The sequence below is a fragment of the Mesoplodon mirus genome (assembly GCF_964341445.2).
Source record: "Mesoplodon mirus genome assembly, chromosome: 19".
In the NCBI taxonomy this organism is placed as follows: domain Eukaryota; kingdom Metazoa; phylum Chordata; class Mammalia; order Artiodactyla; family Ziphiidae; genus Mesoplodon; species Mesoplodon mirus.
This window is the reverse complement of record NC_138995.1, coordinates 29,822,329-29,847,289: the sequence shown is the minus strand read 5'-3', so window position 1 is coordinate 29,847,289 and position 24,961 is coordinate 29,822,329.

The following is a 24,961-nucleotide window of genomic DNA, read 5'->3' as shown; positions in this document are numbered from 1 at the left end:
CATCATCATTTTCCTCCTCCACCCTAATTTCTAACCAATTTGATTCTCCCTTTAGAAAGGGCTCCTCTTCCTCTCCATCTCCAGAAAGGGGGAGCCCCATGTCTGGGGTCGGGGCTGTCACTCGGGACTCATTTCCAGGCAACCCGGAGCACTTCAAAGGGCCTCCTTCTCAGGAAGCACGCTTTTCATGGAAATTAAACACGCTGAGCAGGTGTCTCTCCTCCCCTGCCCCTCTCAGGAGAGTAGGGCAGGGGCTGCAAGGGAGCTGAAATAAACGGTGCAGATAAACCTCGGCACCCGTTAGCGACAGCTCCCAGAATTTAAAGGGACACGTAATCATTCCTAATACACATCCAGGGCAGAGAGCCAGATGTCGCTGATGGCAAAGAGCATGGCTGGCAGGGAGAGGAGCTCGCAGCACCCCTAGCTCCCGCTGTCAGAGCGACGGCCTGCTTCCCGAACCATCACCGTCTCTAATGCGGTCCTCTTCCTCTTCCTCCTCTTCCCCACGGTCACCAGCACCTCCGACGCCTCCGTCTGTGGAGAGCTGGATCCTGCCCCAGGCTCTGCGCTTGGAGCCTGCCGTGGCTCAGCTCCTGGAAGCCTCCGCACAAGCCCATGCAGGAGGAAACATTGGCCTCATTTTCCAGATGAGGAAACTGAGGCCCAGAAAGGGGAACGCTTACCCAAAGTTGCACACTTACTTGGGGCAGAGACAGGATGCAAGTGCAGGCCTCTCTGACTTCAAAGCCGGGAGCACCACCCCCTGGGGTGCCCTTTGCTTCAGGGCATAATGTCCTGGGAAGTTGAGCCCGTGGGCAGAGGAGCAGCCCCTCCACCCCAGCAGGACTTGCCTGAGGATGGAGGTCCACCTGCATCCAGTCCCCTGGAACCCATCTCTCCTGCCACCCAGTGGTACTGGGACAAACAAGACAGGAAGGCCTGAAGAATCCTATTCATCCGGGCCCCATGGGGGACACGGCTGTTAGCGCTGACCTATGACTTTAGGAGCTTCTGCTTCTAGACATCTTCCCCGTGGGCCTCTAAGGTGCCACTCACGCCCAGTCATGCTGCTGGGTTAAGCATGGACCTTTTCAGCTCCTCTTTGAAAAAGCCATGAGTCTGGAGACACATTTAGTCTCTGCCACCTTGGAGTGAATTAATTTGCATTGACAGAAGCCTGAGGGCAGCATGGAAGCTACTGGGCCCCTGGTAAAAATGAGATTGTGTGCCAAGAGGAAGGGAACCGGGCCTTTTCTGCATTACTGGCGGCTCCCAAGCCCTCGTGGGGACCCAGGGCTGGGCCGGCTCTGGGGCAATTAGACCACAATGAAGACCAGCCCATCTTGCGATGAAGTCTGTTTTATGCAGACGTTAGAGACCACTGGCTCAAGAAGGACTGACTATAGGTCTGGAAGGACAGGGGGCAGCTCAGAGAAATTAGGCTCAGAAAGGGAGAGCGGTTCACCCAAAGACACACAGCGCGTATGGCTTTGAATTGGGACATCTATGCACACCCGCATGCCCACAGCTGCCCCTGCCCCAGCCAAGACCCTCTCCCCAGCTTCTGAGCCGGAGAGGCCAAAGGTGGGGCAGGGGGTCAGTTCCAGGCCTCAGCCCCAGCAGCAAGCTCTGCTTCTTAGGAACAGTCAGGGCAACAATATCCCCATCTTACCAATGGGACAAAGGAAGCTCAGAGCAGTGACGAGATCCCACACGGGCAGGGGCGGAGGTAGAATTTGAACACAGGTCCCTCGGCCTCTCTAAATGTCATGCTCCAGAGATTCCTCTCTGGTCCACAGGCCTCAGGCCACAGCGTCACACCCTCCCTTCCCCTGGGCACTGCACCCACTCTGGGCCCTTTTGAAGGTGTCTATAAGTGGCTCCTGTTGGCGTGTGGGCCTGTCTGGGCGGGTAAGTGGCTTTGGTGACGAACGGGATGTCAGCCCTTCCCCCGTGCTATGTTTAGAAAGGTGTCAGCCCCAAAATGGCCCGTCTCCGAGGTCACCCAGGATGTAATCATGAGTGTCTCTAAAACCCCATCACTGACCTTTCTGCACTCAGACACAGGGAGCCACCAGTGTCGCCAGGCGGGATGGGAATTGGGTGCGACTGGTGGGCGTGGAGGGGGACGTGCCAGCCTCCAGGCGGAGCCGATGAAGCCCCCAGGCAGAGGGCAGAGGCCGGGAAACGGAGCCGTCCTTTCTCCTTCCTCCTTCAAATACTAGTGAACACCTGGGAGATAATGCCTGTGACAGAGTGCTGGTTCACACGTAGCACACACACGTACACACACCTACAACACACTCACACGTGTACACCCACATGTGTACACACACACAGACGCACCCACACATAGAGCGGGGACAGGCAGGAGGAGTTTAAAGTAAATTCTATACAACCCTTAGCGTTTCAAACGTTTAATTACAGTTTTAAATTTTTATATAGTTTTAAGTATCTAAAAAGCTATAATAAAAACAATATTACAGAAAATTTTAAACATCAAATGACATGTCAAGGTCTGTTCCCCAATTTAAATCTGCTGGAGATCATTGCTGCATTACTGTATACGGCCAATTTAATATTTGGGGGGGGGAACACCTTGGAATAAAATCTCTCCGCATGCCTTTGTTAAAATGAAGTATATTCTGAGATTGCAAGTTGGATTGTGAACAACAAAAAACTAAAACTCTTATCGTTTGAAACTATTTTTCGGTGCGAATCAGGACACTCTTTTTAATGCGCGCAAGAAACAAAATACTGAAATGAATCACATGCTGAGGCTGGCAAGACCAGGGGTGAGGCATTTGTAACCCCTGATTTCAAATTCTGACATTCAGCCAGGGGTGATATTCAAAAGATTGCCAACTGGTGCAGCAGTGGAAATGTCAAAATAGAATGGATCATGGCCTCCATGCTGGAGCAGGGTCCCAGGGTCCTTGTCCTGTGCTAGGCATGAAGCATTGAGATGCTGGGTGGTAGAGGTGGGGCTTCATAGGGAAGGGCTAGGGTTTAGGATGAAGTGAGCACTCAGGCCTAGTTAGCAACTGGTATGGAAGTATTTCTAACAACCAGTAAGCTGCATCAGCCCCTACAAGGTAAACATCAGGCCTACATTCAACCGTATGGCTTCTCTGGTCTTACAATGACCTTTATTCTCATTAACAATCTCTGCCTTTTAATTAGAGTGTTTAGCCCATGAACTTTTTTTTCCTTTTCTTTTCTCTCTTTTTTAAGTTGCTTGGAATTAAATTCTTCTATTTGTTTATTTATTTATTATTTGAGGTATAGCTGATGTACACTATTATATAAGTTTCAGGTGTACAATATAGTGATTCACAGATTTAAAGGTTATATTCCATTTACAGTTATTACAAAATATTGGCTATATTCCCTGTGTTGTACAATATACCCTTGCAGTTTATTTATTTTGTACACTGTACTTTGTACCTCTTTATCCCCTACCCCTATCTTGCCCTTTTCCCCACCGCCCTCCCCACTGGTAACCACTAGTTAATGTTCTCTATATATGTGAGCCTGTTTCTTTTTTGTTATATTTACTAGTTTGTTTTATTTTTTAGATTCCACATGTGATATCATACAGTATTTGTCTTTCCCTGTCTGACTTATTTCACTTAGCATAATGCCCTTCAAGTCCACCCATGTTGTTGCAAATGGCAAATTTTCATTCTTTTTCATGGCTGAGTAATATTCCATTGTGTGTGCATACCATATCTTCTTTATCCATTCATCTGTTGATGGACATTTAAGTGGCTTCCATATCTTGGCTATTGTAAATAATGCTGCCGTGAACATTGGTGCGTGAGTATCTTTTCAAATTAGTGTTTTCACTTTTTTTCCTGATATATATCCAGGAGTAGAATTGCTGGGTCATATGGTGGTTCTAGTTTTAGTTTTTAAGAAACCTCCATACTGTTTTGCACAGTGGCTTCACTAATTTATCTTCCCACCAAGGCTGTACGAGGGTTCCCTTTTCTTCACATCCTCACCAACATTTGTTATTTGTGTTCTTTTTGATGATAGTTGTTCTGACAGGTGTGAGGTGTCATCTCATTGTGGTTTTAATGTGCATTTCTCTAATAATTAGCAATGTTGAGCATCTGTTCATGTGCCTGGAATTTTTTTTGGACTTGAGTTCGATTTTTTAAAAACAGCGTGTTAAAATATTTATCTTGAGGACTGAGTATTTGGACATAGCCTTAAATTTTGCAGCCGAGGTGAGTGCCTCGCATGTTTCACCCTAGTCCCGGCCCAGGACGTTCCTGGTTTATGCCTGTTGTCCTGGAGAAACTGTTACAGCTTCTCCCTTTCACTCTCCGAGCTGTCTTGGTTTGTGTGATAAATTACACAGTCCCTCCACAGCCCTAATGCAGACCGGGGCACTTGGCTGTGTGCGGTAAATATTGCCAAGCCCACGAGTGAGACGTGGGCATCCCTTTCTTTTCAGGTACTAGAAGCCCAGCTTGCAGGTCTCTTTCCGCCCCCTTCTGCCCATAGTTTCACAGCTCATGCCCTGGGTTGTGGGGTGCTGGGGGAGAGGCGCTCTCAGACATGGCATTGCTATTTCAGGGCAGACGACGGCTTCCTTCTCTAGCCCAAATGAAACCTTTCCTCTCCCAGATTCCTCAGCCCTCTCATTAGCGGTTGTGTTTGTGGATAATAGCTATAAAGAGGCGGCAATAAAAAATCCAGAATGCTCTGCCCGGCCTCTCCTTACCCCTTCCAGAGGGAGCGCCTGCCAGCTCCATCTGAGGTCTTAATGACTCCAAGGTGGACCCAGGGGCCAGGAGTGGGCATTTGTATTACAGCTGGATTATTTAATCCCCATTAGTTAAAAATGCCAGGCCACAGGCCAGGAGCCCAGGAAAATAAGTGATGACAGGTGAGAGAAAAATAGCCTCCCAGCGGTCTCTGCAGCCACTTCAAAGGCCATGGCCCTGCCAGGTAATTGAGGCCTAATGGACACCATGTCCGGGAAACGGGTTGGCCAGAGATTCCCCAGCACACAGGAAAGTAGATGGGCAGGGGAGCAGGGAAAGGCTGAGCTGGCCAGGCCAGGCCCAGGATGGCCCTTGTAATTAGGCCAGGATGGAGCAAATACCTTTTCTGCCAGGCGCTGTGCGGAGTTACTCATGACTTCCATTCTGGGAGGAGGGAAGAGCACCTTGGGCCAGAGGCAAGCAGGCCTCCGGGAGAGCTGGTCTCTTCACTGCACTGGCCTCCCCCAGGATCTTGTCCTCAGGGGGAGGAAGCAGTTGTGTGAGTGGTTTGTGTGTGTTTGCACATGCATGTTCATGTGTATATTTGTCTGTGCTTGCAGGCATGTGTGTTGGCATGCATGTTTGCATGTGGGTGTTTGCATGCATGTGTTTGCATGAATGTATCTTGTATGTATGTGTGTAGTGTGTGTTTGCATGTACGTGTGTCCTGTGTGTGTGTTTGCTCGTGCACGTGTGTGTGTGTGTGTGTGTATGTACAGGGTCCCTCCCTCTGTGTTTCCCTTTCTCTCCTTCCACATTTGGAGTCTCACTTGAGGAAGGTACTATAGCACCCTGTATCCATTTGGACCCTTGAAACAGGGCTCCCCTCCAGCTAGCTGTCTTATTGAATTTCTAGAGCTCCAGCTGAGGGCTGGAGGCTATGCTGGCCGTTTAGAGAGTGACTCCAATCCGGAGTGTGCAGGGAAGGGGCTCCCCACCCTGCAAAGGCCATGGGCAGGTCCCGGCCTCACTGACTCTCCTGGCGGAATCCGTTTAAGGCTGCCCCAGCACTCAGACTCCCACAGAGAGGGCTAGGGGGTCAGGTCGCCCAGGTCTGGAGAAGCAGTAAAGCTAAATGAAGCCTTTTCCACACTGCAGTCATTGGAAGAGCTCTTTCACTCGTGCTCCCCCAGTCCACAGACTGCTTTGACCATCCCTTGTTATAATATTTTTTTCATTAAATTGACTCATTTGTGAACTTAAGTTTACTTTTAAAAGAAACCTTTGATTGCTACCAGAAATGGAAAAATCAAGGTCATTTGGCATAAAAAGCAGATAATGATAAAAATGGGCACAGTGAACAGAGAAGGCAGTTTTCCATTCTAGCTAGCTACTGTGGCTGTTCAAGGTCCAAGTTCAAGGCGGGACTCGCTCTTTGTTGAAAAGGAATATAAGCAAATTTTAGGGAAGTGTCAAGACATTTTCGTGCCATGGACTTGGCCAAGGTCATTCGGCTCTTTCATTAAGTGGTGGAGCTGGGCTTTGAACCCAGCCTGGCTCCGAGCTCTAAACCACTGGGACAGAGCTGCCTCTCTCCCGATGCACGCCTGTGTGACCGTGGCCTGCATGGCGTGGCTGTGAGAGTGTGTGCCTGGGTGTCAGGGCCTGCGTGAGTCAGATGGGGTGTCTACAGCCTGGGCCACCACCAGGCAGCTCAGGCCGAGAGGAGTTTATTTTGCAAAACCAAACCCTGCTCATTTCAGTTTGTTAACATGAAAGCCGCCTCTAATTCCATCTACAAATACCACATTCTCTGAACTACAATTGGCAAGGGCGGCCAGAATCGCCCCATTTCACATTCCTTCGAGTTACCAAGTGGAGCGTGGCTATAATTCAGGATTCAGCACTCGGGTTTCATGAGACAACATCAGAAATGCCTGTGTAACCACCCGACTCCTCCGTGGCCCGGGGAGGGGGCAAGGATGGAACCCAAGCTGCGGGCTGCTGCCCGGTTCCGCCCGAGACGGGGGCCAGGCTGGCGGCCCTCCGCCGCCCAGACAAGCGTGGGCTCTGTCAGAGCTCAGGCTCAGGGCCGGCTGCCCACGTGGGCGCTGCCTCACTGCCTGCCACAAGGACAGGGAGCTTGGTTTATAAATAAGCACCCAGCGGCCTCTCACCTTCCCACTGGGATCAGGCATTTCTCTGGCCAAGGGACAGGAACCCATCTGGCTGAATGCTGTTATTGACAGTGGCTAGAACTGCCCGCGTGCTCGGGGAGGGGATGGCAGGGCGGCTGTGGGCTCTGTGCCTACGGGCTTGGGACCCCACCGGGCGCTGTGGCCCTGTAAACCCCTGAAGGACCAGGGTGGAGGCAGCAAGGCCTGGGGGTTCAGTGCCCCCATTAATGCCCCAGGTCTCTCTTGGAGCATCACAGCCCTGCCTCTGAGTGTCCCCAGGGCTGTTGTCCTGAAGCCCAGCTCTGATCTTGGAGCTTCTGAATCCTACCAGTACCTCCTTCCCCACAAAATCGAGTCTAAGAAATTCCAGAGCCTGGTTGTCAAGAACTCTTCCAGTCCAGCTCCAATCTAGACCAGGTAGGTACCTTATATGCTAAGGTGCCACTCCCAGATCCCCTGTTCTGGGCAACTGTGCCCATCCCCAGCTGCTGGGAGTGTTGGATGCTAACGGCTCACAGCTGCGACTTTCTGTAGAGATGGCCCTCCGCCTCAATGCTGGGAAGTCAGCCTCTCCTCCACCCCATAAATCACTTGATGGGAATCCCTGTCTTGATTCTGCTTCTAGGGTGCCCAGACTAAGACAGCAAATAGATGGATGGATGGATGGATGGATGGATGGATGGATGGATGGATAGATGGATGGATAGATAGATAGGTAGATAGATAAATAGATAGACGGATAGATGATAGATAGATAGGTAGATAGATAGATAGCCAGACAGACAGAAAATCCCAAGGAGCAGGAATGGGTAAGTTAAAAGTTTGTTGATTTTTTTTTTCACACTGAACAGACTTGTGTCTTTCAATTTAGTATAGGAAACATTTATTAAGCAGACATTCATTAGCTGGGACACACATGCTAAAAATTTTCCATCATAAGTTAGTTACATACACGACATCATATATGGGCATATACATTTACACAGACAGGCGTATGCCATGCACATTTCCACAGACATAGGTTCATGTCACCTGTCTGTTTACAAGTAAAGCTGAGCACATATACCCATACAATATATTCACAAGTTCTGAGATTTTACATATTTATTTGTGCCCTATATACATTCACACACAAACACAGCTTATACAATTTTAAGCACACACAGAATCACGTGGCCATGCCCCATATTCATCTATTCACAGTCATACTCCCTATGTATGTACCCAGCTGTAGTCATATGGCATATTCATTTACACCACGGCGTGTATATGCTCTGAACCCTGGGTAAGGTGGTGGATTATTTCCTTAAAAAGAAACACACAGTTGATTAATTTTCCCCCTGAATTTCTCCCTTGTCAAGTGGGAGGAAAACGTTGTTGTGTTTGTGTATCAGGCCCATTAGCCTAGATAAACCGCGGGCCTCCTCTAATGATTAATGACAGAATAGTGCAGTTGTTGCAGAAATAAGTCATGCAGTGAGGAGAGAACTGAAGATTATGTCTAACACCAGGGGATGGCTTATTAATCTCACTTCTGGAGGAATTCCTGAGTAAATCAGTCTCTTTTATTAATGATATTTCACTCTGCTCCGCGAGACATCTTTCATCCAGCCAGAAGGGCAATTATCTATTTAGGCCAGGAAACAATATTAGTTACTGCCTCAGCTCCAGGGCAAGGAGAGGAGTGAGTGAAGAAGCAGGAGAGAAAAACAGAGCAAAGGGCTCCTGTCCCCAGACGGATGGATGCCAGGGTCCCTTAAACCTCCAAGCAGGTTCCTTCCCCCATGCCAAAAGGGCTTGTGAATGTGTGCGTATACATGTGTGTGTGTGTGAGTGTGTGTGTATGTGTGTGTGACTGGGGTGAAGAGACCTGGGGACATTTATCCCATTCTCCTGCTTGAAATAGCACTGATTCATTCATTCCATGAGCATCTAAGCACCTACTATGTGTAAGGTCTTTGCCAGGGCACTGAGGGGCCCCTGGAATGAGGAAGGCCCCTCGTCCTCCATCCTGGAGTCGACTCTGCTTTGACACCTTGTTTTTATCTAATCCTTCTATGATTGCAGTTTGGAGAGAACAGGGGATTAGCTAGCAGGCCATGATAGCAAAAGGGGGTATTTTCTAGATTTAAAACACCATTTTTCTGTGATGTATTCATTGTCTGCCACCTGGCAATGTTTCTACAGATACAAGAAGAAGGATGGGAGAGCTTATTTAGCTGGTTACCAGGAAAAACAACAAACTCACTGGCCCTCTCAAAGGACGGTTAGTGAATTTGCTCATTTCATGTCTTGGGCATCCTTTCATTTAGCAGGCATGTGTGGAGCACCCACTGTATACCAGGACCTGCGCTAGACTCTGGACAGTCAACCATGAGGCAGACGTGACTCTTGCCTGTCAAGAGTTTATAGCTAATGGGACATTTGGCATGAAAACAAAATAACAACTCTACAAGGTAATGAAGGATACGTGAGTTCTATGTGCCTAGTGCAGTGGCAGGCCCAAAGTGTGTGTGCATGCATGTGTGCATGTGTGTGTGTGTGTATGTGTAGCAGATGGGAGAAATCACTGAGGGGGGGATGTAGCAGAAGATACTTGGGTTTGACATTCTTAACTGATTTCCAGTCCTTGCCTAGTCACTGATCAACTCTGGGACTTTGCATGTATCCCCTCGTCTCTCTGAGTTTCAGTTTTCCCATCCATAAAATGGTGCTGATGATAGCTATTTCTTGTGAGATTTTACACAGACACCTTATTATCTCCTCATGATTTTTCCTAGAGGATCAAATATGCAGCGATGGTCAATACATAGAAGCTTTTATAGATACTGATGATGTTGAGTCTCTGTCTTCAGAACAGAACAACAATTTCGATTGTCACTGTTGAGCACTTACTAAAATTTCAATACTATTTTAAGTTCTTTACATGTGTCACCTCTCTGGATGATTCAAATCCTGGAACACTTGACAGAATGGGAATTATTCTGGATTGAGCACCCCGTGAGTGACCCACACAGGAACGTGCTTTGGGGCAAAGGCATGGTGGGAAAGCCCCAGGGATCACCTAGGCCCTCAATTCTCAGAGTAGACTGGCAACCAGCAGCCTTGGAAATGCTGCAGACCTGCAGAATCTGGCCATCCCACATCTGCAGAATCAGAATCTGCATTTTGAGAAATTAAGCGTGAGAAGCACTGTTCTAGTCTATTCTCCTTGCAGTCCGGGACTCCCTCCCCAGCCTCTTTTTACTTCTCTAGCCATGGGTACTTACTACCCCACACAGGTCCTGCTTGTTCTGTAGTCCTGTGTTGCAGGACCAGTGTGGGTGGGGAAGTCTCCCAGACAGAGGAGGGATTAGAGCCCTCAGGACAGGGTCCTCAGCAGCACAGCATCTCCTTCTACAGCCTGGAAGGGGTGACGCCGGGCCCGGGGTCCATCAAAGGGCACGGTCTGGGTCCCAGTGAAGCTGGGTTTTCTGCTTACGGTATACTCAGCACTGCCAGGCCCTCCCTTGCCATGATGACTGTAACCCCTCACACCCACCCTAGGATGTGGGCACTGCTTTTGTTCCCACTTTACAAAACTGAGGCTCTGAGAGCGCCCCTTGCCCAAGGTGACTCGCTGGCAGAGCTTGCATTCATTCGAAGCTAGGTCTCACTGTGACAAACAAAGACCATTGGGCAGCACTGCCCCGCATCCCGCATCTCCCACCTGGTTCCTCTTCCAATGCCCCGGATTCAACGGCAGGAAGCAGGGCCCTGCCTATTTCCCCAGCCTAGGCCTTTCCTGGGCACCCCTGGTGAAGAGGCCAACACAGACGATCCCTCCAATGGCAGGGACTACGGGAGGGGAGCCGGGCAGTGCCGCTGGTGGGCAGCAGATGACACGGAGGCCCAGCCACTCTCTGTCAGCATTTCTGCTGCCCCCAGCCCTCCCGACCGCAGTAATTAAATAAGTCTCTCGAAGAGGAGCCTGTACAGTATGTCATAAAATCTCTCTGAACTACCTATATTTACCCCTGAAAGTGAATTCTTTATAAGACCCGGGATATCAAAGCGGCCAGGGATCAAAGTCGTTTTAATAAGCCAGCCGAGTGCTCTGGCCCGGCCCGGCCTCCTCCCACTGCCCTCCTCGGAAGGCACTTAGGATGCCCCTTGGGCCGCATTGTCACTCTGATTGCTCACTGCACACGCCTTCAGGGGAACAAAAACGCTGGCCACTCACTCCCGGGGCGCTGCCCACCTGCTGTCTGCTCTGCGTGGCCGGCTCTGGGCAGCAGCCTGCAATTTTACGTGCCTGGAAGTGCCATCACTAACAAGTCACTGAGCCCTAGGAACGTCCGAGCCAGCCGTTGAGAAGTGGCCCGCCGACGCGTTTAGCCTACACAGAGCTTAAAAAAAAGAGAGAACTAGATGCCACATTAAAAATTGGACAAAGTCAGGAAACGGTTCCCTTGGGGTTGACACAAAGAAGGCTTTTGGTGTGCGGGTCACCTTCTGTTCTTGATTTGGGTGTTAGTTACTTGGGTGGGTTCAGTTTAAGAAAATTCATCAAGCTGGATAATGAAGCTGTATGCACTTTCCTGTACGCGTGTTGTATGTCAGTAAAAAGTTTTTACAAATCTCGGCAGTTCGCATACAATTCTGCTTGCTCAGATTCTCAGGAGGCCTGACCACCATCAATGGATGCTACATCGTAGCTGCCCAAGATGAGAGAGGTTGCCTCCAGCTGTCCCCCTCCCACCCCGGGCCACATCACACTCCTGTCCCACTTGCCTGCCCTTGTAGGAAGTTCAATGTGAGATCCTTGGTCTAGTTCAACCCTGTCATTGAACTAATGGGGAAACTGAGGCCCAGAGGAAGGGAGCCAGTAGGTTGAAACCAGACTCGAGTTTTCACTGTTGGTTTAGGCTTGTCCTCTTTCAGCAAGAATTGGCAAATTGTGATTTATGGGCCAAACCCAGTCATTGCCCGTCTTGTAAATCAAGTTTGATTGGAAATAGCCACACCATTCACTTACGTATTGTCTAAGGCTGCTTTTGTGCTACCTGGTCCTGCATTGGTGGTTGAGGCAGAAACTCCATGTGGCCCACAAAGCCCCAAATAATTATGATTTGGACCTTTACAGAGAAAGTTTGCTGACTTCTGCCTCACACCATAAAGTTTCCTATACCGTGTCCCAGCTACAAATAAAGTGGTGGCACAAGCAAGCTATAGTCACCTAGTTCATCATTCGATCAGGGAGCCTACTGGACGACTCCCCTACCCGACGCTGCACTGGGCTCGGGATGGTATATAAAAGGACAAGTCAAGGTCAGCCTCTCTAGATGGGCGCCGGGACACGCTAGGGTGGTCAGGGAGCTAGGCTGCCCCGCCACTATGGAGCAGCGTGGCCTTGGGGAAGAATCTTTACCTCTCTGGACCTCAGTGCAGCCCACCTGCCACCTCTAGTGTATTGAGAAACTCCTGAAAGGTCATGTGACTGAAAGTGCTTTGGGAGGTTCTAAAAGGTGAGGTGGCCGTGGTGATGACTACAATGGCGATAACACTGTGATCTCACAGTCCAGGCTTAGCATTTTTAATGGATATTGTATTTGATACTCACAGCTAACCTTTGAGATAAGTACTATTATTTTGCTCACTTTACACACATGAGGAAATTAAGGCATTTAAGACTTTAAGAGCTCCATGTATTTATTGAGCACCTTCTATGTGCCACACTCTGTTTTCAGCTCTGGGGATGGAGGAGTAAAAAAAAACAAAGATGTGTGGAGCTTCTCTTCTAATAAATTCATTCATTTGCCCAAGGTCACACAGCTGGAAAGTGTGGAGCTGGGATTGGAACTCAGCTTTGTGGCTCTTGGCCAGCAGGCTCTCTTACTGAAGATGACAGAGAAAGGGGGGGAAGGAACCATGGCCAGAGTCCCGGGAACTTGGCCCAGGCCGCCTCTCCATGTGCCTCCCAGTTCAAATGCAGTGACCAATATCTAGAGCCTGGCAACTGTGCACTGCCCTCAGGAGGCCCCAGGAGAGCTCCCAGGAGCTGAGCATCTCTGTTAGGCCACCTGGTTGCTTAGGGACTTGGCACTATTTCCAGTGGACTCCTCTTGAGCCCAGAGTCCATCTGAGGCTTCTCCAACGGGGCCGTATCAAAGAATCACTCCCACTTGCTCCTTGGTGATCCGAAAGACCCCACAGGCAGACCAGACCTCAGCACTTCTTTGGGACTTGAGCTGCCCACGATGTCCACAAATGGCCAGAGGATGGCAGATCCTGCCCTGGGGACCTTGAAAATGGCTTCTCCATTGTGAAGGGTAGGAGAGATGGAACGTGGACCCAGCCAGGCTTTAGCCCCCGCGGGGCAGGCCCTATACCCCAAAGGGTGGGCAGGCCCTATACCCCAAAGGCCATGTCTCCAGCCCTGCCCGTTAACCCCGTGACCCTGGCCGGCCCTGCCCTAACCTGCCTCTGCAGGGTCTCTGGGATGCTCTCCAGGCCTCCCTACCCGATCATTTCCCAACCTCTCTCCTGCCCACAAGCCTTTGTGCAGGTGACTCCCTCTGCCAGGGACACACACCCCTTTGCCTGGCGAAGTTCTCTCCAGCCAAGGTCCCCTCCCCTTCCAAGGTCCTGCTCAAAGGTCACCACTTCTGGGAAGTGTCCCTAATGCCACTACTTCTGTACTCACCCCTGCACACCCCGCAAGCCTCATGCCCCTCCCCCCAGCATGTCACCAGGAGACATTCTGGCCTAGACTGGGGATTCCTGGAGGCTGGGGCCAGGGCCGGGGTCATCTCTGGGTCCCCAGTGCCAGATAGAGCCGGGCCCAGATGAGGACAAATGTGTGAATAAGTAAAGCTTGGTTTTCTTCTCCGGGTCTACAGACAGCTCTTGGCTGGGGAAAGGCCAGGGGAGGCTGTGTGAGTGGACGTGGGCTTGATTCGGCCTGGGGACAGTCTCCCTCCCAGGCTCCTCTGCCGACCCTGAAGTTTGGGAGGGAGCCCCAGAAACCTTCCCAAAAGTTGTCCTCACCGCAATTCCTGGGCCTCAGAGGGGAGAGAGGTGGGCACAGCCCCATTCATAACACCCAGACAGGGTGAGCAAAGGGTCTTGAGGAAGCCCAGAGGGTAGTGGTAGAAGCTCCTTCTTGTGGCAAGAAGAGGGGAAGGGACAAGGAAGGACTCTAGGCTCCCAGCAGCAGGTGTTAATACAGCTGGCACTTAACTATGACCTCGCTATGCAGCAGCCGCTGTCTTGGACACTTCACTTCTATTAGCTTATTTAAACCTCAGTGCAAACCTGCAAAGAAGAAACTAATAATACCTCTTGTTCAGGTGCAAAGAAACTGAGGATCAGAGAGGTTAAGTAACTTGCCCAAGTCACACAGCTAGAAAGTGGTAGGCCAGGATGTGTCTCTAGAGCCTGGATGCAAACCTCTACACACACACATACACACAGTTGCAGCCAGTAACTGGCCCGTCAGACCTTCACAAAACTCAGGGACATGGCCAAGTTTCCATTCAGGGCCAAGACAGGGGGAGGCCAATTTTAAGGAGGCACTCACTCTCAGGTGTCAACCTTGCACTTGCTCGAGCATGTGAGCGAGTGCCTCCTTAAATCGTGTACCCAGGGTGCACTTGGATTGCCTCACCCTAGTCCCAGCCTGTTCCTGTTTCATATATGAGGAAACTGAGGCTCTGACACAGGGTGTAAAGTACCCAGGAGCAAAAAGCATGACACTGGCAGAACTGGGAATCAGACCCATGGTTGCTGGGAAGCAGGGCAGTGCTCAGGCCCCCACCAGGATGGTGGCTTTGTGACAGTGAGCAAAAGAGGCTCCAGCAGGCCTCTCTCAAGCACTTCTCCCCTGGGAGTCTCTGGCCCAGCCTCTGGCCTCACCCTCCCCAAACCTCTCCATCTCCCCATCCAGGGAGTCTCTCTTTTTCCCTTTGCTGCAGAGCCAGCTCAGGGCCCCAGGCACGGTCCCCTTTTAGCTCTTTTGCCAGATTCCAGCTTCGGACTCTTTGCCCAGTCTGGGGGAGAAAGGCACAGCTATGAGTTTAGCAACAAAACATCAAGTCCTCAACCTGAATCCCACCCCCGCCCCCAGCCCCAATTCCCAACCAAGCAGTGGGGACCGGAAGTCAGGGGGACACTGGCAATTAGTAAAGGAGAACGAGGAGGAAGGAACTCCAGACAACACGTCCTTTTCCTAAGTGTCAGTGGACCCTCATGAGTTCTTGGAGACCAAGATCAACTAGGAATCATTATACTCATTTAAAGATGAGGCAGTCGGGCTTCCCTGGTGGCGCAGTGGTTGAGAGTCTGCCTGCCGATGCAGGGGACACGGGTTCGTGCCCCGGTCCGGGAAGATCCCACATGTCGCGGAGCGGTGGGCCCGTGAGCCATGGCTGCTGAGCCTGCGTGTCTGAAGCCTGTGCTCCACAGCGGGAGAGGCCACAGCAGTGAGGGGCCAGTGCACCGCAAAAAAAAAAAAAAAAAAAAAAAAAAGATGAGGCAGTCAAGGCTCCTGCAGTGTCATTGAGCCACCCAAGGGCACCAGCATGACAGGGTGCAAGTCTGGACTGGATTCCAGCTTGTTGGAGCCATCCTTCCCTTGGGAAGGGAGGGAGCTTGGAAAATAGTTCTTCATGCCTCCCTGATAAGTGCGTGGATCTCATTCATATCCCATCTAGATCAAAGTGCGAGTTTTTCCCGGTTAGGCTTTTTAAAATATGACTTTTGGGGTTTTCAAAAGAAAAGGCTCTGCTGACTTAGACATCAATAGCTCCCTTAAAACTTGGGGTAGGGCTTCCCTGGTGGCGCAGTGGTTGAGAGTCCGCCTGCCGATGCAGGGGACACGGGTTCGTGCCCCGGTCTGGGAAGATCCCACATGCCGCGGAGCTGCTGGGCCCATGAGCCATGGCTGCTGAGCCTGCGCTTCTGGAACCTGTGCTCCGCAACGGGGGAGGCCACAGCAGTGAGAGGCCCGCGTACCACAAAAAAAAAAAAAAAAAAAAAACTTGGGGTATTACACTATTAACTTTTTTTTTCATTTTCCTGGCCCTCCCCCATCCATCCCCCACCCTAGATCCTGGAGGTAGAGCCCAGGTACCTCTAGGACCTCCGCTCTGTAGGGGAGATTTCTCTTCGCAGGGGTCCCCCCTGAGCACCTCCGCAGGAGCAGGCTCTACTGAAATGGGAAGGCGGAAGCTGGCCTGCTGGGAAAAGTGGCAGGTTATCCCCCTTACGCAGGGTAGCTGAGGGGACCTCCAAGTGAAGGTTTGCTAGGCTGCAGGTTGAAGGTTGGGGAGCAATTCCATAACCTGGACCACAATGAGACTGCAAGACGGAGAGGGAGACCCATGCTATGAATAGGCCAGAACATTTGTTCACTTCTCCTGGTTGATATGTCTTTGCCGACCCACCCCTACTCCCTCAAAATGAGAAAAATTGTAAAAAAATGATAAATTGGGGTTTTGTGTGTGTGTCTTGTTTTAAACCAATATGATCTCAATTCTTTTGTGAGCTTTGAAAGTCCGTGCAGGAATTCCCCACTTGCTGTAAATACCCAACGTCCGGGCCTTATGGCATGTGATCTGTAATAAACTTCAAAAGAACACCTTTGACATTTTAGATAACTTGCAAATGATGATGCAGAGAGATCTTTTGCCACTACAAAGAAAGAACAAAAGAACCGACATGAAAGAGAAATCAATAAACATATGGCAATTAATAAAACATTTTCTATGAATACCCTACAAAGAGTTTTACAACGGTATAAAAACCCAACAGTTGTTTCAATGTGGATTTAAGAAGTCTCAGCTGGCGTATTAAGACATCCGTGCTGAGCGGCACACGGGAAGGCACAGAAAAATCGGGACCAAGGCTGGACCTGTAAATCCATCAGAGGCCAAGTTACAGATCAGATGGGGAGATCGCTTGGAAAATGGCCCAAGGAGTCAAGTAATGCATTCAATTTTCAGGGACAGAAAATGCAAAGTGGAGGGGAGAGTGCCTTTTCCACTGGTGGGAACTTCTGGTGAAGAAACTTGTGTACAATAGAATTTGAGCTCGGGTCCCCCAACCTCATCAACTAAGCCAAGCCCAGAAGTATTCTCAGAGTTCTGTGGCCGACCCAGAGACCTCCAGCTTCTCTCTGTCCAATCTCTGCCATCCCCCAATTATGCCCAGCCTGGGGCCAGAGTAGGATTCAATAAGTGAAGGAATTGGATAATCAGTAAGGTATGGGCACTGGCCAATCAGAATGGACACAGCTAGACAAACCCATGGATGGTGAGTCCTGCTGAGTTCTCCACTGAATTCTCAGCTGCAGGTTCTATGACCTCAGGTCCCGTGTTTGATTCCTGCCTCTGATACTTCCAGCTCACTGAATGGCATCATTGGAGCTCTCTGGCCTCAGTCTTCCCTTCTGTACAATGGGGACAATGCTGTCTGGCCATCCCCTCTTCCAGGCTTGCTGGATGCTAGTAGATGTTGGTGACCCACGCCTGGACAGGCTGAGGCCTCGCAGTTTATCTCTGCACTGCTTCCCTACCTCATCATCTTCCCTGGGGTTTTCCTGGCTTCAACAACAATTTGTAAATACCAGGGTGTTTTCCGGCCACGCTTCATGCATTTAGAAGTTTCTGCTTGGCCTCCCCTGCAAGCCAAACTGGTGAAGGATTCCTTCAAGGCTGGAGCTGGTGGCCCCTCTGGCACATCTCACTGGAAACTGTAAATCTTAAGCAGGTGGATGGGGCTTCTTTGGAAATCTCAGAGGAGAGTTCAAACTGGACAGTCTGTGTGACACACAGAAAGTAAGAAGGACAGAGCATAGGACAGGAGGGGGACAGGAGGAGAACGAGGCAGAGACACAGGGACATGGGGGCTGAGCTAGTCTCTCGCTACCGTGTATATTCATGCAAGGAATTGTGTATGGGAACAAGTGTGTGCGTGTGTGTGTGTGTGTGTGTGTGTGTGTGTGTGTGTGTTGCCTCAGAGAAGGGAAGCAGCCTGGTTGAATAGAAAGGCAGAAAGTATCTGACCAGCTGGGCTCAAATCTTCTGTGACTGAGTAGAGATTTTTTAACATCACTGGGACTTAAACTCCCCAGAGGCTGCATCACAAACGTCATAGGCTGTTCACAGCAGCTGAATCACATGATCACGGTCTAAAGGGTCCAGGACAGACCTCAGCACCCTGTGACTGTGAGTGATATCATTATAATGACGACAGGGCTGATGGGGAAGGATCTGGCGTCCATGTTCCTTTGACGTCCTGTCCCTGGTCCACTCTGTTTTGCTCATTGACGGCAGCAAGTTGGAGGCTGGAGCACTCACTCCACCTGCCTCCCAGTGGCAGCCTCCACCCCCGCCAGTGCCCCTTAATCCTCCATCACAAGTAGAAGTCATCTAGTTCTGTCTTTCAGGCTTCTAAGTCGGAGAGCTCATTACTTCCCAAGGCAGCCTTCCCTGTCCCGGACAGCTTTAAACGGTACAATAGAAAGGTCTGAAATCTTTCTCCTTCAGCTCAGTGATTCTCAATCCTGGCTGTCCCTTAGAATCAACTGACATGAGTCAGAAACTCTGAATCAGAGCCTCTGGGGAGGGGTACAGGTATGGGTATTGTTAAAGCTTCCAGGTGATTCTACTGTGCAGCTGGTAGAAAGTCATGCTGCGCCTGCTGGCCCATTCGATGGTTCACCCTGGGGCCATCTTGGAGGTCTCCACTGGGGCAGGCAAGATTTCTCTCTGGGCAGGGTCCCCAGCAGACTCAGGACTGGGTTCAGAATCGGCTCACTTCTCTTGAACTCAGCAGGCCAGGCCTTAGGTAAGGGCATGACTGGAGGGCATGGCTTTGCACGGTGCAGCCCCTGACTCTTGGCTTTCAGGCCACCTGGGACGTTTGTTAGAAATACACATCCCCAGGCCCCACCCAAACCTACTGCATCAAAATCGGTGGAGGTAGGGCCCCAGGAAGTGGCATTTTTATCAAGCTCTCCCTCCCCATCCCCCATGGGATTCTTTGCACATTAATGTCCAAGAACAAATTCTGAAGGGTTAAGAGCAATGGCTCTGGTGTCAAATTGATCTTGGTTTGGATTCCAGTTTCATCGTTTTTATCACCTGAGCAAATCGCTTGACATCTCTGTGCCTCAGTGTCTAGATCTGTGACTCATGGGATGGCTTTTCCTTACCTGGGGTCCTAACCCCCAGCCCTGTGACATCAAGCAGGAGGCCTGGCCTCAAGGCAGTCAAATAAATAAGAGGCATTGGGGGCTTCCCTGGTGGCGCAGTGGTTGAGAGTCTGCCTGCCGATGCAGGGGACACAGGTTCATGCCCCGGTCCGGGAAGATCCCACGTGCCACAGAGCGGCTAGGCCCGTGAGCCATGGTCGCTGAGCCTGCACGTCTGGAGCCTGTGCTCCGCAACGGGAGAGGCCCACATACCGCAAAAAAAATAAAAAATAAAAAATAAATAAGAGGCATTGGGACAGTAGGTTCAGTCCCCAACACCCTTCAGACTGACACCAAACTTCACACTTGCCAAAGCATTTCCCATTTTCAGAGTAAACCACCCTTCTCCTAATTAACTTGCCAGATTAGCCAATATTATCCATTTCTTCTCAAATTAGCTTGGTTGTTGCCTATTCTAGGCCAAATGTCCCAGCTGTCACATCCTCTCCAGTGTGCGCACACGTGTGTATGCCATGGTGGAGCCAGACAAATTCATCCCAAGTTGGTTGAATGTATTCCCAAACCTGTTTATATGCCAGTTGTGCTTGTTCTTATACTTACATAATTACATTAAATATTACATAAACCAATGAAATGGGAGTACAAAACCAAGGAAGTGAACGCTTTGGAAGGTCTCAGGAATGGCAGTTTTCTAAGAAAATGTGTGTCAAACAAGGAGGGAATTAAATAATTAGGAAAGGCTGCAGAAGTTGTGAATATCTAGACAGATTCTGCATACATGTTGCTTTGCATGTGCAAAGTTCTCACTCCACACTGAAGAACATTAGAAATTATAGGTGGAATGGTACGGGTTTAATTCAAGTAAGAATGATTCCTGGAACTCCATGGGGAAGGGTCACGTTCAACAAAACTGCCTTGGTCCTATGTGAAAAAAAATCAGCAAATGCGCATTTACTTATCAAATTTAAGTTAAAATGCTTGCGGGCCTCCCTGGTGGCGCAGTGGTTGAGAGTCCGCCTGCCGATGCAGGGGATACGGGTTCGTGCCCCGGTCTGGGAGGATCCCATATGCCGCGGAGCGGCTGGGCCCGTGAGCCATGGCCGCTGGGCCTGCGCATCCGGAGCCTGTGCTCCGCAACGGGAGAGGCCACAACAGTGAGAGGCCCGCATACCGCAAAAAGAAAAAAAAAAAAAAAAAAAAAAGTTAAAATGCTTGCAACAAGTATATACCATTTCTGATGATTTCCACTGTCATTTTTGAATACTGAATTACTACCCAGCTAATCATTTAAGACACTTCTGCTATTCCTCTTTAGGTCAGAAGAGCTAGGATTGATAACCTGTTGCACAGGTGAGAACACAAAGGCCAAGCAGCAGGAAATGGTTTGTCCACAGTCTCAGAGCTTATGAAGGTTCAGCTGGATCCAGCTCCTCTGCCTGAGTGGAGGACAGAATTCTAAGAGGGCTCCCGAGATTCCCACCCTATGGTGTACACACCCTGTCCAGCCCCCTCCCCCGAGGTTTCTGTCCTGTGATGAGGTTTCTAATCAGTGTACTTTGCATTAACCAAAGTGAGATCATCCTGGGTGGGCTGGACCTAATCAGGTGAAGGCGAAGGTCCAAAATACCTTTTTCTTGCTGACCTTGAAGAAGATGAAAGCCACCTTGAGTTCTTCAGCTTCAGGGCACTGAATTCTGGCAACAACCTGCATGAGCTTGGAAAGGGAACCTGAGACTCAAATAAGCCCCAGCCCTGGCCAACACCTTGATAGCAGTCTTATGGGACCTGAGCTAACCCATGCACCTGACTCGCAGAAACTGAGATAATCAATTGGTGTTGTTTGAAGCAGCTAAATTTGTAGTAATTTGTCACACAGTAATAGAAAACTCATACAGCCCCCAAAGACCCCAAAATATAGTCGTGCTACCCCCAGGCCTGCCTATCAGATGGAACTTTCTGGGCTTGGAAGACAGTGAGCTGCCCTTGTGCGGATAGACTCATTCAAGGTGACTTCTTACTTCTGGAGTGAGGTCTTGCTTTTATTCCAGGCAACTTAATTTTCTATATGAAATTCAGTTTAAGTAAATTATTAGGAAGAAAGTCTCCCGCCTCCTTCCCACTCTGAGGGAAGGGCACTTGTATTAGCTTCTGTTTTTGAATTAAACATCAATAAAGTGGCCTGTCATTAGTGTTACTTCGGATGAGGCTTTTGTAAATTTCATACCCTGTTAGATCCTCCTCCGCCTAATAAGTTTACTTTTTCCAAGTGTCCAGATTCCTCACACCCGCCTCTTCTCAAACACAGAGAGGCAGCCTCTAATTGCCAGTCCCAGCAGCCCTTGGGCCCTGCTTTTAAAAATGAAAGTGCCTGAAAAGGAACCACTTGAAACCATTTATTAGCTGCTCTGGGTGTCTTCTTCCCCCTCCAGGGAGATGGGAGGTCTCTGCCGTTTTCACCAGATTGAACAGCTAAAGGGCAAAGGCGAGTTTTTATTTATTTTGTTACTTTCGGTTCCTAGCATAAGACCTGGCAAGACACACAGAAAATATTTGCAGAAGGGAGGCAGGAGAGGAAGAAGAGAAAATAAAACAAAAGGAAGGAGGGAGGGCAAAGAAAAGGAAAGGCAGGGAGGAGGGAGGGCAGGTGACAGCTCCTCTGGTCTTGCAGTGTGTGGTGACACACACAAAGCATCCATGACCTGTGTACCCGGTGCCCCAGCCACACCCCTAGCCCACCCAAAGTTCGCTGCAACCCTTCCTGGCCTCTCTTCCAGCTTACTGAATCTTTCTACTCGAAGGCAATTTCCTGGCTGTGGATGTGTGCTCAGACTACATCCAGGACTGGCAGCAAATGCCAAGGGACTAGGGCCAGAAGAGCGACTCTCCAGGAATGAGCCATGAGAATTGGCAGCTACACACTCCAGCTGCCCTGCCCCCGAGTGGGGTGATGCCGAGGTGTGCGCTACAGTCTCCACCAGGTCCTCGGAAGAAATGAGCCCCCTCCTGTTGCCCCAGCAGTAGCCCTCCCCCTACTGTCCCCTTCACTGGGTTTCTGCCTTCCCTGTCTCACTGTCCCACTTACGGGGCTTCCTGGCATCACCTCCCAAGTATACTCCTTGCGCCCGTCTTGTCTCAGCCCCCTGTGGGGGGAAGCCAACTAAAAGCCCTTTCTTGCCTAGCTCATGCCTGGCACAGACATCACTAATCAATCACATTGCTTGTTCCTCTGGGGCTCAGACAAGGCTCCAGAATCCTTCCATGCACAAAGCTCTGGGCAACCATGATTAATCAATCATCCCATGGAAGAGTGAGCCCTCACTCCAGAAATTCTGTCCCTGGCCCTCTTCTCATGGGGTAAATGGCAACCCCTGTCCAGATGCGGTGCTACAGCAGAGCCCCTCAACGACTGAGGGAAATAGATCACCACACTTTATGATAAATGGTGTATAGTGTGGAAAACAGTCAAGTAACAATGACAACTCATTGATATTAAGTATTCACTCTGCACCAGGGAAATACTGTTCCAGACACTGTCCCAGGTACTCCACATGGAATAAAATATTTTTTCCTTTTGATAACCTTATGAGGTGATCCTTATGATAATCTTTTATCCCTATGGTAACCCTATGAGATAGATATTTTCATCATCATTGTATAAATTGGAAAACTGAGGGACAGAGAGGTCAAGTCACTTGTTGAAGGTCACAGAGCTTGTCGGTGGTGGAACCCCGATTCAAAGCCAGTTTGTCACAAAACAATACTACCTCTCATGGTTAATGTACAAAATGTCACTCATCCAAGTGATGGAGATTTTCAGCACATCCTGAATTAGGAGGCAACATGCTTGCCTAAAGCAGAATGCAGCCTGGGAAGGCCTGGATTAGGGAACACACCTGTCCCCCCGATTGAGATAGGACCAGCTCAGAGGATCAGGAGCATCCAGCCAGGGCCATGTGCATCACTCCCCTCCCAGGCCCTTCCACCTAGCCAAAGCTCATTGCATCCAGGGTGGCACTTGGAGACCACAGGTCTGGGAATCAGGGAACTTTCCCTGACAAGCCCCAAGTGCCTGGCTGGAAATAAATCATTTCTATGCACCACTGCGCAGCCTGGAGGCCTTCCTCCAGAAAGAAGCCTGCTTGGTTACTTGCCACTTTATCTGCAAGCAGGAAGGGGAAAATGTGTTTCTGCACCTCAGATCTCTCCACCATCTCCTTCCAAAGCTGCTTATGGGGAGCCCATCAGTGCCTGAGACAGAGAGAGACTGATAATGCCCTTGCCAGGGCTCAGCAAGTGATGGGACTAATTAAGTGTGTGTCAACTGCAGACCTACAGCTGCCTCCGAGGAGGGAGGGCCAGAGCCAGGCTTGAGGGTCTGAGAGTTGGGGACACCAGGGCCTGGAGTTCCTGCAAACACAGGTGTTGGCATTGGGAAGGATGGGAGGCTGGGCCCTGCCGGTGGACTCATAGCAACAGCTGACACAGTGGCTTCCAGAGATAACCCACGTCAGGCAGGACCTATTGCAATTCAAGAAATATAATAATAGCTACAGTTATTGAGGACTCATGTGTGCCAGGGACTGGGCTGGGAGGTTTCCTCATATGATCTCACGCCATAGTTAGGGCCTGCCTGGGTGCAGATCCCAGCCCCGTAGTAGCTGTGACCTTGAGTAAGTTACCTAACCTCTCCAAGCTTTCTCATCTCTAAAATGGGGTTACTGATAGTTCCCAAACTTGGAATAGTTCACATAGAACCCTTTTTGTTATCACTTTATTTAATCCTCCCAGTCGTTCTGGGAGGAGCTATGATAATCCCCATTTTACAGAGGTGGAAACTGAGGCACTGAGAAGTTAGGCCATTTGCCCAAAGTTGCACAGAGGTGGCTGGGCTTGACTGCCAGGACTGCCCGTATCCTGTGAAGATAAGAAAGTCTTTCTTCCTTGTGAGTTCAGAGTCACCTGGGAGCTGAGGGAGTGGGCAGGGCTTCCCACTGGGGTCTGGTCTCAGCTCTGCCTTTAGCCTGAGATTCACTCTTACTTTCTGAGCCTCTGGGGCCTCAGTGCTGCTATGTGCAGGCAGATGGACAGATGGCTGTGATAACAGCTGTGAATCGTTCCTGCTCGGAGATCTGCTAGTGGGTGAGGACTGCTCAGTGCCTGGGAGCCTAGTCACGTGCAGAAAAACTCTGGCGATTTCCTTTGTCCCGGGTACCTCAATACCCACCTCCAGTACTAGTCCGGAAAGTGCTTTTGTACCAATTACATAACGGCTCCCCTACCTTCAGAAAGGATTTCAGAATGGATTTCAGCCCCCACTTGCCTCCTTGGCCAGGAGCCTTTTGGCAGTGCACAGCCTGCACAACTGCACATGGCAGCCCTGCAGATGCCTGACATTCTACCCTCAGCCCCCTGTTCCTTGGGATAATAAGCACAGCAGGCTCTGGAGTAGCTATAAGAAGGCAGTCACCCTCGGGGTGGGGAAGGCACAACAGATCTGACCATGCTTCATAGGGGCATCATTAGAATGAAGCTGGGCACAGGCAGAGGATGAGGGAGGAGGTGGCAAGGGGCGACCACTTCTACTCTCCACGGCCCTGTTCTGCTTCTGTGCCCCGGCTCTGAGGACACACGCAGGAGACCCTCTTCAACCCGGTAGAGAGGGGATCAGAGTCTCTCTGCTTCCCTCCTGCAAGGCGTGGGTGTGTCTGTGCTGGCTAGGGCGGTATCCCTCTTCTGGCTCAGGGTCCCAGACCCACCAGACCTGGTCTACTCCCCACAGTGGGACCCATGGACACCCTTACTAAGCCCATTTTAAATTGGAGCCATTGGGGTCAGAACACAAGACATCAACGGTAGAGGAGTGGACA